The 18,741-nt window shown below is 31.9% G+C and overlaps 2 long non-coding RNA genes across 3 annotated transcripts in view; one reads left to right on the forward strand and one right to left on the reverse strand.

Moving 5' to 3' along the window:
- Nucleotides 1-18,741, forward strand: part of LOC134255050 (uncharacterized) — a 68,838-nt gene that overhangs the window by 37,612 nt on the left and 12,485 nt on the right. The gene's annotated exons all lie outside the window — the stretch shown is intronic.
- Nucleotides 678-6,180, reverse strand: LOC134255051 (uncharacterized). The gene is made up of 3 exons (XR_009989441.1): nucleotides 5,850-6,180; nucleotides 3,762-3,837; nucleotides 678-816 (listed from the first exon to the last, which is right to left on the reverse strand). It is a non-coding gene; the product is annotated as an uncharacterized LOC134255051 (long non-coding RNA).

Below are 18,741 nucleotides of genomic sequence, written 5' to 3' on the forward strand. Positions count from 1 at the left end.
ACTTTACAAATGATAGGAAATATATAAGCATTTTGTGCCTAAACTAATTGGCTTTTAAAGAATTTTATAACCATGTTTGAAAAATTTAAATTTAAATATTGGAACTTGGAGCAAGTCATTACAAGTAGGGCAAGATGCTGAAAACCATATTGATAAATAGATCACACCCTTGATAAAATATTTGCATTCAGTTGCTAAGATTGTGTTGTATTATATGGAAAATTTCTATAATCCTGTTTATTACAGATACATGTACAATGCATATTTTCCCTGTAATAAGAAAAATACTTCTGAGATGTAAAAGAATGGATTTAATAGTCACCGATGTTAAAAGATATTACATGTATCTCATTAATCTGGTTTGGAAATCACAAACTTAGTTTTGAAGCCGATAAAACAGTGTCGCACCAGAAAACTCAGTTACAAGTACAATGAATGAATTCATTGTAGCAAAACTTTAAAATAATTGATGCACTATGTCCAAATCTTTTCGACAAATCGGGATAAAGATATTAAATCAAATCATCATTGTTATAAGTCTTAGAGCAAGAGAAAAGTCATTACATGACCAAATTTTACATGTAAGGCTTTGATCCTATATTTCAATAAATGTCAAAATGGTTTTATTTTTGTTTCTCTTCCATACTTTCTTCTTCAGGGTCTCTAATGGCCTATACTGTATGATACCTCCATTGACCCTGCTCTTTTATATTGCCATATGTTTATCCAGTAGCAGTGGTTGTGCTCAGGCAATTTTTGAAATATTCCTCATTTCATGCATCTCCTTCAAATCTGCCTCTGTCCTTTTTATTCATTCTGCAATTAGATAAAAGCATTTCTTTGCCGTATGAAACATGTTTTTCTTGACTACAGTAAGATCAACCTTTATGTTGATCAAACCCAACCAAAAATTAGAAGTATATTTCTTATTCAGAAATATGTATTGATAAATAAAATGGAAGAAAAACTAAATTCTATCAACTCTTTTTTGTTTCTTCTATGTCTAACTGCATCTTCATCCTACCCCCATCTATCAAAATGGAATCATCATTCAACACACAAAACGATGTTGCATATTAATTAGACAGTTTGTTAGTTTCTGATTGTTAAGAAGGAGATTTTAAAAAGATTTTACACCTATTCCATGCAAATTTTAGACTTCTAATGTAACACTATCAGTACATTAGGGGTACATAATCTTCAAAAACATCTCTACACTTAATGATAATGCTTTCACATTTGTATTGTTTTTAGCCCAATGGTTCTGCTAAAGAGGATTTAGAATTGACCCAAACCTTACTAACTGCTTTGAAATTATTTTGACAGAGACAGAGACACACTTGACACTCCATCCCCCGTTTCCTGGGGTATGCTTTGCACAAAATTTAATTAAAATTGACTAAGCTGGATAGAAGTTGAAAATATGAAAAATTACAGTCAAACAGAATATGCATAAATTTCACCACATCAGACATGAAGTAGTGATCCTTAAATAAAGTACACCTACAAGATGAAGCTATTTTATTCCTTTGAAGTGATATCTAGTATTGTTTCTTTTCCTGTATGCCACCTCTATCAGAACAAAATGTTATACACGTATTAAGAGCCATTCTCTGTAATGATTTGAAATTTTATATAGGAGCTGTGGCATGCATAGTCTCAGAATTTCTCCAAACTCTCTACGATAAAAGTCATTGATACCCTAAACTGAACTCAAGCAAAAATTGGTTGCTATGTTTTATAGTTACCATGGCAACATGTCTTAAAGTTCGAAAAATGGCATTTTTTAACGTTTAGAGCCCCATAGTTAACATGTGCGGCAAAGCAAACAATTGGCAATAACTGTTTCCAAAAGCTTAAGGCCTGATGTCTCAAATGCATGATAAACATGTTTGGTAAATCAACTATTACATACGTTACTATGGTAACAAAGTATTCAAAAGTAAAACAAAAAATATTCATTGAATTTCATAGTCATACACGTAAAAATAAAAAGCAATTATAGGATGAAATGTGACCAAATAATAGAAAAAAAGAGCCTTGAAACATTTACCAAGAACAAAATACGATATTTTATTTTGGTTGGCAATGGTTGCCAAGGTTTTTATACCACAGAGAGCCTTTAAAGTAACACTATGTATGTTTAAAACTGATCCTATCTTTTAAAAAAAACACATTTCCTCATAACTAATGATCAATTTTATAAGATGTTGGTGTGCTCCAAGTTTTCCCATTTGAAAAAATTCAGATTAGATTCTTAAAATAGAGCGTTGCTATGGAAATAAGCAGAAAATATATGCTTAAAAACCTGAAAAATACTTTCTTTCCTTGGATACTTACCCTTAAATGTAGATTCCCAAAACTTTTATGATTGATATTTATTAACAGCTAACTTGACTTTTTATTTTGACTATCATCCAATCTCTAAGTGGATGCAAGAGGTTGGCACACAGGGTTTAATATTGATATAAATTTCGCAAAATCGAACATTTTCCCTTCTTGGTAACCATAGCAACAGTGTTGTTTTATTCATCAAATTTTGTCAATATATGATATTCAACTTCAGTTCTAACAGATAAGTACCATTCAAGCTGAGTCCTTTAGTTTTTTCTTGATTAAATGGCAATTTAATTCTTAATGCAGAGAAAAATAATTCACTTTTAAGCACTGGTACTTAGTTTCCATGGTAACACTACAAAGTAGCAATTATACCCAATTTTTCTTATAGTTTTGGTGTTGCAAGGTCCTAAGGATGCATGTTTGCCAGTCTTGAATGTTCATGTTTTTCCTCAAGACAGAAGCATTAACCCAATCTTAGTTACTGGTTTTGCATGGTTTCACTGTGTTACCATGGCAACCATAAAAGTTATTTATAGAATAATATTGCTTATACTTATAAACTTAAGGTAAAACATTTTCATTGTTTTTCTTTAGTCGTTGATTGAGTTTGAGCATGTAACACCTATCATAAGTGAATACGGAGAGATTTTCAGCATATTTCCGCATTTTAAATGTATTCCAAATGTACCCTTGGTTACCACTTACTTAGAGATATATTCTAAACAGTTTCTTTACAGTATAAGTGTCATCAAGGTGTCATGTTTTTGTGAGAATGGTTTGTTTGGTTTTTCTAGGTTTTATTAAGCCACAGTCAAGATTTAAAGTGGCTGAAAATCTCGATTTTTCAAACTTTTCCGGCTGTTGCCATAGCAACTGAGACACATAGCAACGAAATTTTGTTTGATATTTGTTTCTGGTGTCAAGTACTAAGCATGGGTGAAGTTTCATCAAAATAGGTGACCATGCATGGCAACGAAGTTTAAGTGGTTACAGAGAATGGCTATTAACATAACCTATGACCGAAAAGTACCACGGTATTTACAATACAATTAATTAAGTTCTGGAACCAACCCTCAGATGCCCTTAAAACAAATGATTCAAAACTGGCAAAGGTAAAGTACATCTGAAGAATATAAAATAAAATGATAGTACAAACAAGCAAACAGTGTGCATGAAAATGTTGGCAAACACTAGAAAAAATACTAAGGTACTTTCTCAAACTCGACATGAATACTAAAGAAGTTTTATGTAGCTGTACTGCACATACCAAAAGCTTTCCTGTCGTTAAAGGTTGGTTGCCTAGTAGTTATGTAGTATGTACAAGTTTTTCCCTCTATTTCTTCTAATTTAAGAAGCGAAAATGTCTCTAAAAATCTTATGGTTGTCATGAAGTATTCCTGATCATTTTACTGATTACTTACGATTGTCCTATTTCTGAGGGTCACCTTCTGATGAGTGTGTTCTCTGCAATGTTCACAACTGAAGTTCCTGTTTGACCTATTACATATTGAAAATCCTCAATGAACATAATTATGGTTTTAATTTCCATTGCAATTATTGATTACTTTAAAAAAAAAAATCTAAACCAATTTATTGTAACATAATACCAAGGAAAATATTTATGAACTATCAATGGAAAAAAGGAATCATTATCTCCAGTTATCCTAAAGTCACAAGTAAGCATTAATCCCATAAATTCACATACGTAAACCCATTAGCTTTTTGTGCTATTAAATCATAGTAAAGGAAATCAAGTACTAACCCACAGCTTGGTGGCAATAAAGTTACTATCCCCGAGTAAAAAGTGACAAGCCCAAATATAGAGGCAAAAATTAAAAAGTAACATTGAAAAAAAGTTCATCGTGAAAAAAGTCAGGGTGTTAACTACAGATGATTCTTTTTAAAATTAAAGTTTAATTTAATTTTCGCTAGTAAAATTTAATCATATATAAATTAATGATTTAAAAAAATTAAAAAAAGATTTTAAATACGCCTTTTCTGGTCATTCACTAGTTTGTCTAATTAAAACGAAGCAAAAATCATTTTGTTTTCATCTTGAATCATTTAAACCCATATATGGCGTATGTACAATGAAAATTATTAGACTGAAATTATAAAAACTTATTATTTGTATCATTAATTTTATATAAACATGATAAAGATAGAAATTTTCCGTAAATTACAAAATCTAAGTCAACTGCGTTATAAAGATATCAAAATTTAATTTAGATTCTCGAAATTTTCTCCGACTTGGAAGAAAATAGAAAAGATTTAAATAACACATTACAGAGAAGATAAAATCGTATTATTGGATGAAACGAGGTGTTCTCTGTGCTCCAAATTGTATGAAAAGCTTTAATTTAAAATTAATGTATTAACTATATTTCTTCACTTAATTTTGTATTTTTCAAAAATATATCTTTTGATCGGGTACGCCATATATGGCTTTAAATAAAAAAAGCGCAACATAATTGCATGACACTTATCATTGAGCTGATTGAGTGAATGTATATAATTTAATAATGAGATATCTGTGAGGCATTTATGTACATGCAAATATTGCTATGTTAAACAAAGGAAAGGGGGAATTCAAATTAGGAAAAAAAAGATCGTTTTTAAGTAAATCAATCTGGTAGTACTGCAAAATGGATGCAGTTGTGGAGATTTATGGATAATAGGAGCATGCTGTCTGGAATATTCCATATAGAGAATTTAATAGCAAAAAGGATTGAAAATACCGGTGGTGCTTTTCATGTATTACATGTGTATTTTAAAATTTCTAATAACCCAAGGGGATTCCTCAGTGCATAAAACCACTAGCCCCATCCTCAAAAATGGAAGCCCCGGGTGTAGCGTGATGCTAATTACACACCCATCATGTGAAATAGTTAAAGTAGCCCTATATCAATTTCAGTATTGTTTTAAATTAATCAAAACAAATGCCAAAAACAATAATTAAAAAAAAAAATCAAAATAAAGCAGACACTCAAAATCAAAGACAGAAAGAAGCACTGTTTTGACTGAACGTTTTTCAGTAATACAATGAATCTCTTACATATCAGATGAGATAAACTTACATACAATTATTAAGTTGTTGTCAATTACCCCATTTATCATCATCTCAGCTCACTTTGCGATTGTAATACTGTCTACATAAACCGATAATTTACAGCTGATTTATGAACACACGATTGTTAAAATTTTCATTTCCCTTTCCACTATACATTGTCAGAACATACTTAGTTGGTTATGATATAAAATTACATAATTAACACTTTCGATTTATTAAAGATTATCTAACAATATACGATCATTTACTAAATACTTCTCGTTTTCAAGAGAGTTAAAAAGACAGAGAAAATTCAAAATACATACAAGTGCAACTTAGGATTAATTGATCCGATATATTTATTTTAATTTTGTGCACAATTGTTTTCAAAATTACATTAAAATCAATTTTCCTTAAACAAGAACCCAGCAATAGATAAATATTAATCGAATAAACTTACCTTTTCTCTTGTCAATCAGACAATCTTGTTGACATTAAGTGTTTCTTAGTCGCCATATTTTTTTCCATGAAAACAAACGTTGTTATGATCAGGATCAACGGAAGTTGATTTTCGGAACTCTCGAGAATTTAGAGTTCCGAATGTAAAACTGAAACACAAAACACGGTGCGTCCGTGAAAGCAACTTTTTTGGACACTTTTTTTGGACAAATCGTCATGTCCAAGTTTTGTTGGGTACTAACCTGCGAATACCCAATTAGGGTGTTTTAAGCATATTCAGCGACACTTCTTATTGGGTATACCCAATAAGCAAAAAGTACCCAATAAGTACAATCTTGGCATGAAAAATACCCAATAAATGCACTCTCGTAAACACGGACGGACGGACATGAAGCCTATAACATAATACGTCCCGTCTTAAGACGGGCGTATAAAAATTGAGTAGAAATGAAAAAGAAACTCAATAATTCAAGAACAAAAAAAACCCTTATGAATATTGGAAAATCCAGAACACGAACAACACAAACTGCAATAAGCAAAGATGTAATGCTGATTTGATGACCTTTTTACATTTTATAAAGAATGCTGTAATGAACACTATAACGAACAAGAGTCAGGGTCCACATTACTAACACAAAAAGAGCTTGATATATTGGCTGATGTTCAGCTTAATTATGAAACTGACCAACAAAAAAGGCATGATTTATGATAACATTATTTAAGAACCCCTCTGGTAATATTCACATTCAATTTCAAGCCTCTAAGTTTAGTGATATATTTGTCCATAAACATGGAAAATTGACCGGTTGCTAGGGAAAATTTCTTTGGCCATGTTTCCATAGTAACCAGGACCCAAAATAATTTTCATTTTACATACGTGGTTCATAGGGTAAGAGAAACCTATGTGTGTAAAATCATCGAATTCTGAGAACCCTCATGATTCACCTTTTGTCTGATTCTTACAGAGACCTGTACTTAAGGACAGATGATACAAACAAACTTTTGTCAAAGAATTTGAAAATAGCAACTTGGGTCATATTTAAATGAGTAAAATGAATAACTTTCACTTTATTCAATTTCGCACAAAAATGGAATCTGAAGTGAAAAATATTTGTATAGATAAATAAGGATGGTTTCAGATGAGCGGGCTTTTGAACACCACAGAAAGTTTACAATATCTTAATATTCAGGAAATTTACTATTTTCATCATTTGCAGTAAAATAAGGCCAAAAAATGTATACCAATCCAGACATCCATTTTTTGTTTGTATCATCTGTCCTTAATACGCAACAGTATTTAAAATATGTTGAAAAATAACAAGGCATGTGGCGATGATAGAATCTTGATGAATATCTTTGAAATACATGTGACTGCATGTTGAATTTATACACTGAAATGTTCAACAAAATTTTTGACTAAGGTGTAATACCCACTGAATGGGCTTGTGGAAACATAATGCCAGTATACAAAAATAAAGGAGACAATAAATTATCATAAGAATTATAGACCTATTACACTACTGAATTGTCTAGGAGAATTATTTACTGCAATTATAAACGAAAAATTAAACTCATATGCTGAAAAATACAACTCATTTTGGAAAATGAAGCAGGTTTTCGCAAAGGTATGGGTACAATAGACAATATTTGGTTTATTACACTCTCTTGTAGAACTTTTTAAAAGGCACAAAATGAAACTGTGCATAGCATTTATTGATTTTGAGACAGCATTTGATTCGGTTTGGCATATAAGATTATGGAATAAAGTTTTGCGAAAAAATATGAATAGAAAATGTTTAAAGATTATAACCAACATGTATAAAGGTATAAAATCAAAAGTGGTAGTTAATGAAATAAGTTCAGAAATATTTGAATGTAATATAGAAGTTCGACAAGGGAAGAATTTGTCGCCATTGTTATTTTCATTGTACTTGAAACATTTATCTGGAAATAAAGCTAAAGGTTTATCATGTTTGCCAGCTCTTTGTATTATTGTGTGCTGATGCTACTATTTTGTTATCTGAAAACCCAGATGATTTTTAGTACATGCTAAAAACGTTTTTCTAAATATTGCAAAAATTGCACCTTAAGGTTAATAGTAAGAAAATGAAAGTTGTAATATTTGGAAAAGGAAAAAATAACGACCCTTTTACATTTGAGGGCTTATTTTATGACGTCATCATTCAATGCATGTTTTAGAGATTGTAAGAACTTCAAGGAAAAGATTAACAATAATTTTTTTATGTTATAAAGAAAAACTTTGAAAAACTAACTTTGGCATAAATACATGTAAATGAATACTTAAAACTGAATAATTGAATTTAAAAAACGTAAAGATATTCTTAATGATACTTATCGTTATTATTATTGAAATAAGCACACCGTTCATTTCTCCGATAATGTAGCAATATTAAAGAAAAAAATGTGTCGTCATCTTTCAATGTGCATTTTGGATTTAAAATTAGCCTACGTCTACGTATTTATTTACATGAAGAACTCAACTGAGATATTTAATTCTTTATTTAACCTCATATAAGCATAGATTGATATTGTGTTCAATTATAATGCTTTACAACTTTAAATGAATGAAAATTATTTATTTTAATAAAACGACATAATTCATTGCCTTAATGTAACAACTTTGTTTGGAAGCAAAATTTAAAAATTGTTTAATTCCTCTGTCTATACCTGACTTTTCTCTATATTTTACCGTTAGGTTAAAAACAAGTTGAAACACTTCACACTACAAAGGACATTATACAATGTCAAGTCCAATTTTAAAATTCATTGGCAAGGCAGGGTTTCAGAGGAGAACAAGTTTTTATAGTGTTTTTTTCACTTATAAAAACACACTCGGAGCTTCTCGGGTGCATGGCACGTACATGTACCTCGCACACTAATCTCGGACGTCAAAGGTGTTCTACCATCTTGCTGATTCCGTCATATGATCTCATTAGGGCTCCGCAAGGACTTGCAGTTGACCAAAAGTAATCACTTTGTCTGTCCGTCCATCCGTCTAGCTGTCTGTCCCTTTGTCATTCTTCTGTCCACAAATGTTGATTTTTATATAATTTTTTATAGTTGATCAATTACGTTCAAATTTTGTTTGTTGGTTAAATAGGCAGTAAGACATTTTTTGATGTTTAGCTTGTTTCTATATGTCTCTGACAGGGTTCTCCATCATTTGAAAAACTGTGGCGCAAAACTAATGCGAAGTGGTAAAATTCGCGGTAATTTCGCGACGGAATTTGCGAAGGAACCAAGAAATGATTTAAAATCACAGATGCTGTGATTCACTTGTTTCATTTAGACAAAACTGACATTTATCATAATAACCTATGATGAAACAAATTTTTATTATAGAATCTAAAATTAACAATGCCAGTTGTTTCATAATATCTCTATAGTAGTTTTTATAGAACAGAGAAAAGTCTGGTAGGTCACACATTTACGCCGATATCATTGTATACATTTGCAATTATTGGATTGAAAATTAAAATATCTTTTAATCTGTTGCTTTAAAAAACAAATTAATTTTAAGAAATAAAATAATATTTTCGTGGATGTATTGTTAATTTTCAACATTACAATTTAAAAAAAACACAATCCAGACACGTACAATGTTTTGACTTGCATTGCTAATGCAATTTTGGAGACGCGGTTATCTTCAAGCATGTTTAGAACTACTGTATTAAAGCATGAATTAATTGATATTTAAAAATTTCAATTGTGGTTATTGTGAAGTTTGAAAAAACGGTTTATCTCTTGCCATTCATGTGTCCAGTGATCCTATGAGGTCTAGAAGATAATTGATTGTGCAAACCAAACAATGGCCCGTATTAGAGCAAATTAACAGTTAAACATTAGCAACTGAAAAACGGTACATAATTTAATTTCATTTGGTTTATAAATTTTTATCACACTAACGACGTTAATCTTACTTTGGCGCTAATGTTTTAACTGTGGCGGAAGTGGCGCTGATTTTTTTAACTGTGGCTGGGCGGCATGTTAAACGGGCAATGGAGAGTCCTGCACTGGTTTGGAGGTTAGGTGGTGGGGGTAGATTCCTTAACTTTAAATAAGAATGAATTGGCAAAGAGAGTTAGGCTTTATTGCTGAAATGTTCCCATTGTAAACTGTGAAAGATACAATGAGTCCCTTGGGATTAATTAGCTTTCATCTTGTAGGAAATCCAAAGCATATTCTTGGTCTGCCACATTGAGATTAATTACGATATTAGTTCGATTGAATTATCAAATTACAAGCCAGTCGAATGAATTAAAAATAAAAAGACATCATGAAGTATAACATTTTTACGCTTTCGGATGTATCACTAAACTCAAAGATATTCAAAGATATTCAGAGCAAAATACAAACTAACCATGTAACTTGTGATCAAATCCTGTGAAGGCCGAAGGCCTTCTCAGAAGATTTGATCACGTACCGACCCACTTCAATTCCCATTGAAGTTTATAAACTTGTTATTTATTACTTATATATACATTTGAGACAGACAATTGAATATTTTCGAATTTAAATTATTGCACTAACCGTCCGTCGTAGATTTTGAAAAATTAAGTAAGGTGTAAATCGGCTTGCATGGCGGTTACGCTTCGAATTCATTAGGCTAAGGAATGTATTTCGAAGGGAATATTTTGTGAAAGGCTACTTGTGATCAATAATAGTGAACAGATTGTTTTCTGGGAATATTTTTTATTTGTGAAAATTGATAATCGATGCTGAAAAGACACAAGAAACACGTCCGAAGTCTGATGATAAACAGTTGGAGGATTTTCGGTCGCCCGAAAGGGATGGATGGATCCGATCCAATGGATTGAGACACTTGTCCGAGCCAGTTATTTTGCAATTTGATCAAAAACATTCTACGATTTCAGTAACTAAAGGCATACTTATCATAAAACACTGATAAACACCAAGACACTGGCGACAGCTTTACATTGAACTACGAAAACGCCGAGGTGTTTGGCAGCTGTTCATGGCATGATTGCAAAGATATAATTTTCCAACAGATTTACACATTTATCGTGATTAAAATTTAAAGATAAAATAAAAGTTTATCATGAATATTTAACCAAAGGTCTACACAAAAAATAGGGATGAGCGTTAGAGACTGTGCAGCTGACAAAAGTGAAAAAAAATGTAAACAAACGCTAGACTAGATTTCTCTACATATACAGGTTGAATCGATAGCCAAAAAACTGTATGAAATACTTGTTTACATTGTAAATAAAATAATTTAAATGGCTTATTTTGTTCATTTTTATACAAGAAAAGCAAGTAGAGCAGGTCATTTTATAATTTATGTACCGGTAGATATTATTGCGCCGTGTGATTAGGCCACGTATTGACCTCTGACCTCTGACAAACTTCATACAGAATTGAAGATATTTTCTCTCTGTATGTTTATATAATGGAGAGATACCACAAATGTATATATATCGATATATTAGGACATTTCTGCTAACGATCATACTCTCTAAACCGAAAATCTACTGACAAATTTGTTGATTTAATATTAGTATCTATAATGTAAATAAAAATCACTTTGATTGTTAAAGCTATCTTCTTTGCAACTATAACTTTTTTTTATATTTCGACAGTCGGCGAATGTTTTTTTTTAAACAAAGTAATATTGAAACGATATATCTATTTACTGATTTATCTATTGGAAAAATATATAGCTTGCATTTTACTGTATATAATAAATCATAGTAAATATTAAATACCTTATAAAATATTTCAATAGATCATGCTTTATAACTAAAATAAAATAATAGCAAAAAACTGAATTCAATTTTAGAGTCTCACATTGATTTTGAATGAATGAACATTAAAATGGTCTCTAGTGCTATATTCTATGAAGACAACTTATGAAACATATATCGGGAATGTTTTGAGAAGTTGTTTCTCTTTTCAGAGAGTCGTTCAACCTTAACCTAATTAAGAGTTGAAAATATTAAATACTTCCTCGTCAACATACAAATATTATCCCAAAGCGGAGGATGCATTATTTAGATTGTTGGATACCTTAAAACATTCATATTTGATGAACAGACTTTTTTTTCTATTTTGAAGATGATTCTGACTTTAGTTCTTTGTGTCCTGTTTTACAAACCTGTGAATGGAGTTTGTCCTGACCCGTGTAACTGTGAAGAGTCGCAGGAATGTAGCGGGATATATGTAAATTGTTTTAATAAAGGATTTGCAAAGATACCTACCAACTTCACCAATGACACTTGTATATTGTAAGTAACTATAAGTAACCATGTCTCCAGATGTATCTAAACTATGCGAATTTCAAGGTTAAAGATATTAATGTAGACTCAAATTAATCTTTCTTATCCCATTGTAATTTATTCTTTATTCAATTTCACCATTTTATTTTTCCCCGATTTAATATTTTGAGAAAAAGTCACCGAAAGCAGGTTTGCTCAGGTTCAATATTTTGAAATAATGTGTAAAATGATAATATCAATAAAATATGTTAACTTAATAATGTTCTTGGGCAGACATGCGCTATATTTAATTCACAGTAAAAAATCGGTTAAATTTTGTTTCTTTCTTCCCCTTTCTAAAAACTAATACAAAATCCGAGTTGTTTGTGGCATCATAAAAACAAAAATTGTCGATAACCCAATCTAAACTTATATTAGTTTTTGTTAATTTAGATTTTTCATACAAATTGTACAATTTCGCACATTTTAAAAAATTTTCAAAATTAGACTTTTTTGGGGCAAAAATATGCAAGTTATGTTAACCCACTGACAATATGTTTGATATAAAGGAACAAAATTAAGATTATGTGGATTGAAGAATGCCATTTATTTACAATATAAATGACTATATGAAAAAACACAAATTATCATGCATATAAACATATAATGCAGAATCAAAAAAGTTGAACAATTGAAAATATAATCAATTTTGTTTCAATACATATCAAAGGTGGTGTATAAAAATTCGCAAACACCACAATCGTACATATTTTTAGCAAACTAAAACATAAACATGAAAAACTATTTAAAGAACATGTATCATACAAAATCATTCGAAGATAACTATGCTGACACGGCAGTAATTACAGATGGTGTTGGGGCTGGACGGAGGGCAATTAAAATTACAGCAGAATTTTTGTTTGCGCGTTCACCGACAAGGCTCTGTGAGGGAATGGTGAAATGTGTGAGAACCCGCGCTCATATTTTAGCGTCCAACGGCCGAGCCTATAAATCATATCAATTTACAGAAAGATCGAGAATTGCTTTAATCTCACGGATAAGAAATCTTGGGATTTAGAGAATAAATTGCTAGCATGGTTCTGCCGTGTCAGATGTTTTACATAAATTAATTTAAGGATCTAAATTAAATAATTATGTAAACCCACTGATAATAGTATAGCTCTGTTTCATATGAAGAGACAAAATTAAGATTATGTGAATTCAGCACCAGAAACTGCCTACACACAGAGCACGCGAACAAGCTTACAATTTTCCAGTATTAAAACATTATCTCTGTGATGTCGAGATGTGATAGTTATTTCCTCCACCCGTAAGAAGGCAAGGAAGGCCAACAAATACATTGATTTTAGCATGCTTGCTGGTAAAATAAGATACCTAAATGATCAAGCGAGTCAACTAAATTTCTTAGAATAGTCGGTGTTATAGGCAGCCTCGTATCCTCGGTACCTGGTTTTAAATTTTCATACCCTTGTAGCATTTTGCGAATTATAAAAAGCTGTGTAACGTCTTGATAGCCCTTTAATTTAAATATGTGTCCTAGAGCTGATAGATAACTTTTCAATGTCAACGTCGCCATGTTGGATTGAAAACAAAAGGCTACATTAAAAAAAAAGTCCGACATGTTGTGATGATGGTGGTAAGATGGAGACGTTCAGATATTGGTTGCACATGAAGGACTTATAAATAAAATGTAAAAGCTCTATCATATAATGACCTAGACGCTTTAGAAAGTTTCCTTTGCAGAATGAAGTCTGCTAGGTTTTTTAAAGGTTGAACATTGTTGGAGATATTTGTGTCGGCATTGGGTTCATAGCTGGGAACCCCTCCTTGAATTCTTATACCTGTAAACGAGAAAGTTTATCTGCAGCAACGTTAAGTACACCAGGGACATGACTTGCCTTAAATAAAATGTTAAACTGCATTGTCTTGCCGACAAAACCCGCATTAATTTCATAATAATTGGATCAGTAGAAGTTTGTTTGTTAATAATGTACACTACAGCTAAATTATCAGAATAAAAATTTACATAGTAATTTTGCAGGACGGGGCCCCACAAATCTAAGTCCAATATAATAGGCAATAGTTCCCTGACTGTAATGTGTAGCTGGCGCCAATTTTTTGGCAATTTCCCATAAAACCAGTTCGTTTGCAAAGTACCCCCAAAACCATCGTCACTTGCATCTGTATAGAGGGATAATGCTCCAGAAGTAATCCACTTATCTTCTAAAATTAAGGATCTGCCATTTAAATGGTTGATGAAAATGGACCAGGCCTCAAGGTCAGCCCTGGCTTCCTTATTCAAATACTTTTTAAAGTGTGAAATTCTTACACCTTTGGTGAGATCTATCAGTCGTCTGAGAAATGTGCGGCCAGGGAATACAACAGAACATGTAAAATTTATCAAACCAATAAGAGGCTGTAAGTCTTCAGCTTTTTTTCTTCCGTTTGAATTAAACTATTTTGTGTTTCTTGCAATTTGAGAAGCTTGTCATCTTGCAATCTTAATTCCACTTTTCTGAATCAAATTCTAAACCTAAGAACGTAATTGTTGTTGTGGAATATACTGTTTTCTCAGATTAAAGGGAACTCCTATATCTTTGTACAGGTTCAAAAAATTTTTCAGCGAATTTAAACACTGATTTGTGTTGGCTGGACCAATGAAATGGAAATCATCTAAAACATATACACTGGAAATATTGTAATGATAGTCGATAACCCAGTGACGTGATGTGCTTAATTTCTCAAAAAGATTACAGGAATAACGAAGACCCATGTGTAAAGTTTTATCAAAATAATAATAACTTCCGATTGTAAAGCCGAGTAATTCGTGATCTGAAGGATGAATGGGAATGATTTTAAATGCCCTCTCGATATCAGTCTTCGAAAATAAAGCCCCTTTGCCATATTTTTTAAGGATTCTAACCGCGTCGTCAATTGTCTGAAACTTGATGGAACAGAATTCTTGAGATATTTCGTCATTAATTGACGGACCCTCTGGGTATGACAAATAATGGATAATCCGGAATTCATCAGGTTGCTTTTGTGGCACTAAGCCTAAGGGCTAACTTTGAAAGCTGGTAAATGGTGGTTCTTAAAACGGGCCAGCAACTCGACCAAAAGCTAATTCTTTGTTTATTTTTCTTGAAGAATGTCTAAATGTTGCTCAGCAGATTTTTAATTGTCGCTAAGCCTGCGATGTCTTTTACCCTTAAAAGGTATTTCAAACCCTTCTTTAGAACCTAAGACCAGGAACTCCCTATCAAGTATATCGTAATTTACATGTAACCTATCAGGGTTAAGTGGGGTAACAATTTCAAAATTTTTAATTAGTTGATTTCGATGTGCACGTTGTGAATAAATATGAAGAGAATCAAACAATTAAAATAACATCAGAATTTTTTTTGCGCGTTCACTGACTTTGTGAGGGAATGGTGAAAGGTGAGAGAACCCGCTCGCATATCTTAGCATACCACGGCCGAGCCTATAAATCATATCAAGAAGAAGGTAAGATTTGGGCTTTATTGTGCCCTTAAAATCTAATGCTCTTTAAAAGTTATATAATTGGCTCTAACAAAAGTTGAGTAGATGAAAATGATAAATCATTAAAGAATATGGTATGAAGGAGGACCATTCTGGAAATATGACAACACCAATTTGGTACAAGTTTAATTCAAAAAAGCCTCAGAATGACTCATTTTTATTGTTTTTTTTCTTTTAGAAAATAATGTCTGCCACCGTCGCCCGCTTCAATTTTTGGATATATCATGTAAACCACTTTGAAAAATCACATATCTCAAAATCTTTGTGGGCGACGGTGGCAGAGTATGTTTTCTGAAAGAAAATTCCACTGAAAATTGATGTCTTCTGCAACTTTTATAAAAATACGGGAAAATGCACAAGTTAATGACGTCACAATTAGCATTTAGAAGGTCATGTGAGAAAAACGATTCGTGCAATCTTACTGCATGGAATTCCTATGATTCATAAAGAATGATTTTCAATTTCTGATATCAATTTCATATTTTTGAAAAATACAGGGCTTTATTTGTATTGAAACTGTACCTTGTTCTTTACAGAGAGATCTTCGAGAATTGCTTTAATCTCAAGTATAAGAAATTGTGGGATTTAGAAACTTAATTGCTAGCATAGGTGTGCCGTGTCAGATGCTTTACATAAATTAATTTAAGGATGTAAATTAAATATGTATCGCATATACGAGGGTTGTCCGCTAAAATCGTGGACACATTGTCTAGTGTGGAAATTAATCATCACTGCGTTGCGAAATTTTCACTACTTTTTTTGTACATATTTTATGAATATACCTAGCAAATTTCAAATAGATATAATATTATGCATAAATAAACAAATTATGAGATTTTATGTTTTGTTTCGCCTTACGGCGCACGAACGATAACGTCAAAGTGTCTAAAACAGAGTCACAGCTCATCTTTGCTAAAAGTAAAGTTGGTTAAGCCCCACTTAAATTTAGGAAGTTCATTGATACACATACTTGAATCTCCATAAACAGTTTAGGAAACAAATTGGCACACACATGCGATCTTCTGAAGATTTAAAAGTAAGTTACGGACATAAATTTTCACCCTCATTCAAACTAAAAGACAATCTTATATCGAAGGTGACAGTGACAGCATCTTTGCTATTACAAATACGTAGTAGCAGTTTGTGCTATGTTTTGTACGTACTAACTATGGATTCCATCAAAAAAGACTTCGCTAAGAAAACTATCATTTCATTTGTATACTGAAGATCTGGTGATATTTTTTCTATTTTTTTTCTTTTGTATTTTATTTTAGTCGAAAGGTGTCATTACAACATCTAAATCAAACGTCATCATTCGTCGCCATTATTGGTGTGTTATGTTTACCCATTTCCCATTTCGAATGCACAGAAAATTTCCAGAAATCAACCAAATGCCTTAAAATTGAATTTTCAGAAAGACGACAAAATACTAAGTAGACTATGGAATGGAATAAAGAAAATTTTTACCCCAATCATATGTATTTTAAACTTTTATTTCGAATTAATATTTGTATATTCTCTAAGAAAACACTGGGGTTTTTTTTAAAGTGCGCCCTAGGACCCTACCCTGTGCGTATTCAAGCACTATAAAATCTTTATTTTGTTTATATTTTACCAAAAACATTAAATACATGCGATCTTCTGAAGATTTGACAGTAAGCTACGAACATAAATTCTCACCCTCATTCAACCTAAACAGTAATATGATAAATAAACATTTAGTTAAAGTTTTGCTTAATGCATCCATTATTTTTCGAGAAAAACGCTTTGTCCACGTTTTTACCGGGCAACCCTCGTATAATAGTTCCTTTACAGAAATGGAAAAAGACGAAGAGTTTGACTTTGAAATACATTTGTCTTTGTATTTTTTGCGTGCTTTTGTCCATTTCTTTTTACAAAGTATATTATTATTACTTATATTCCAATGATATGATTTAAAATGCATTCATAAGACAAGATAGAATATAAATATCGCACTTCTCTGTCTTATTCCAAATATTCTAATGCTTTAAGATTTCATACTTCACGTTATTGTTTTCGATCAGTTTCTTTTCCCCTATTTATGTTTCCATGAACGAAGTAGGGGGCGACATATTGCGATTGTATGCATGAAAATTTTCTCCAGGCTGTTTCTCGGAGATGGCTGGGACAATCTTCCTGAAACTTTCCTCAAAAGATGATCAGTAGTTGTAGTTTTGTAGTGAGGACGCGCTCAGCCTGAGAATGACAACAGTATCATGGAAAGTTGCGAAAAGTGACGAATTTTGTCTCTTTCCTAACGAAGTCGGGCGACATGTAACAGTATTGCTATTATTATATGAGTTCATCATGTTCGGTTTTGATTCCTACACTATTCCGAACAGTATCGTAAAAACCATAAATATATGAACATAATATTTCATCATTTACGGTAGTGATCTAGGGGCCTGTTTCACAAACATTTCCTAGGATATGTCGTAAGACATAACTTAAGATATGCCTAAGTTATAACTTAGGAAGTTCCTAAGATTTGTCACAGCTGTTTCACGAAACAATCTTAACTTAACTTTATCCTAGGACATTTCTTAAGCCGTGAATAGCTGTGTGTAAATAATAACCCACATAACTAAAAATCTTTAACATGTATTGTAAGAGTATAGTTTGAGTAGTCTTTAGTTTATGGTAGCTTATTTCAATTAGTTTGAAAAAAATGAAAGGGGGAGAGGTGTGGATTGGGGGGGGGGTATTGTGGTAAGGATTTCTTTTACTTTCACATAAAATGGACAAAAGTGTGATTAAACTGACCTACTCAATTATTTTCCTTGACAAGTTGCCCGATGGAACTAAGTACACCCTCACCTACATACCACATACGATATACATGCATGTATTTTTTTTAAAATTATTCTCAAAGTAGGCATTTGCTTAATACAAGGTAACGTTCCTAGGCTAGTAAACCTTATCGAACACGGCAATCGTTAGATATATTTTTTTTTTCTTCATGAATGGGTGATTTTTCTTTGTCTGATCTTCGTTAGTAGTCCGTGCTTCGTTTAAAGCTTTCTCGCTCACAAAAAAAACAATGTCTCGACAGAAGAGGAACCCCAATTTCACGAA

This window comes from Saccostrea cucullata, unplaced genomic scaffold (assembly GCF_032062105.1).
Source record: "Saccostrea cucullata isolate Sc308-1 unplaced genomic scaffold, CSIRO_AGI_Scuc_v1 ctg3484, whole genome shotgun sequence".
NCBI classification, from domain to species: Eukaryota; Metazoa; Mollusca; class Bivalvia; order Ostreida; family Ostreidae; genus Saccostrea; species Saccostrea cuccullata.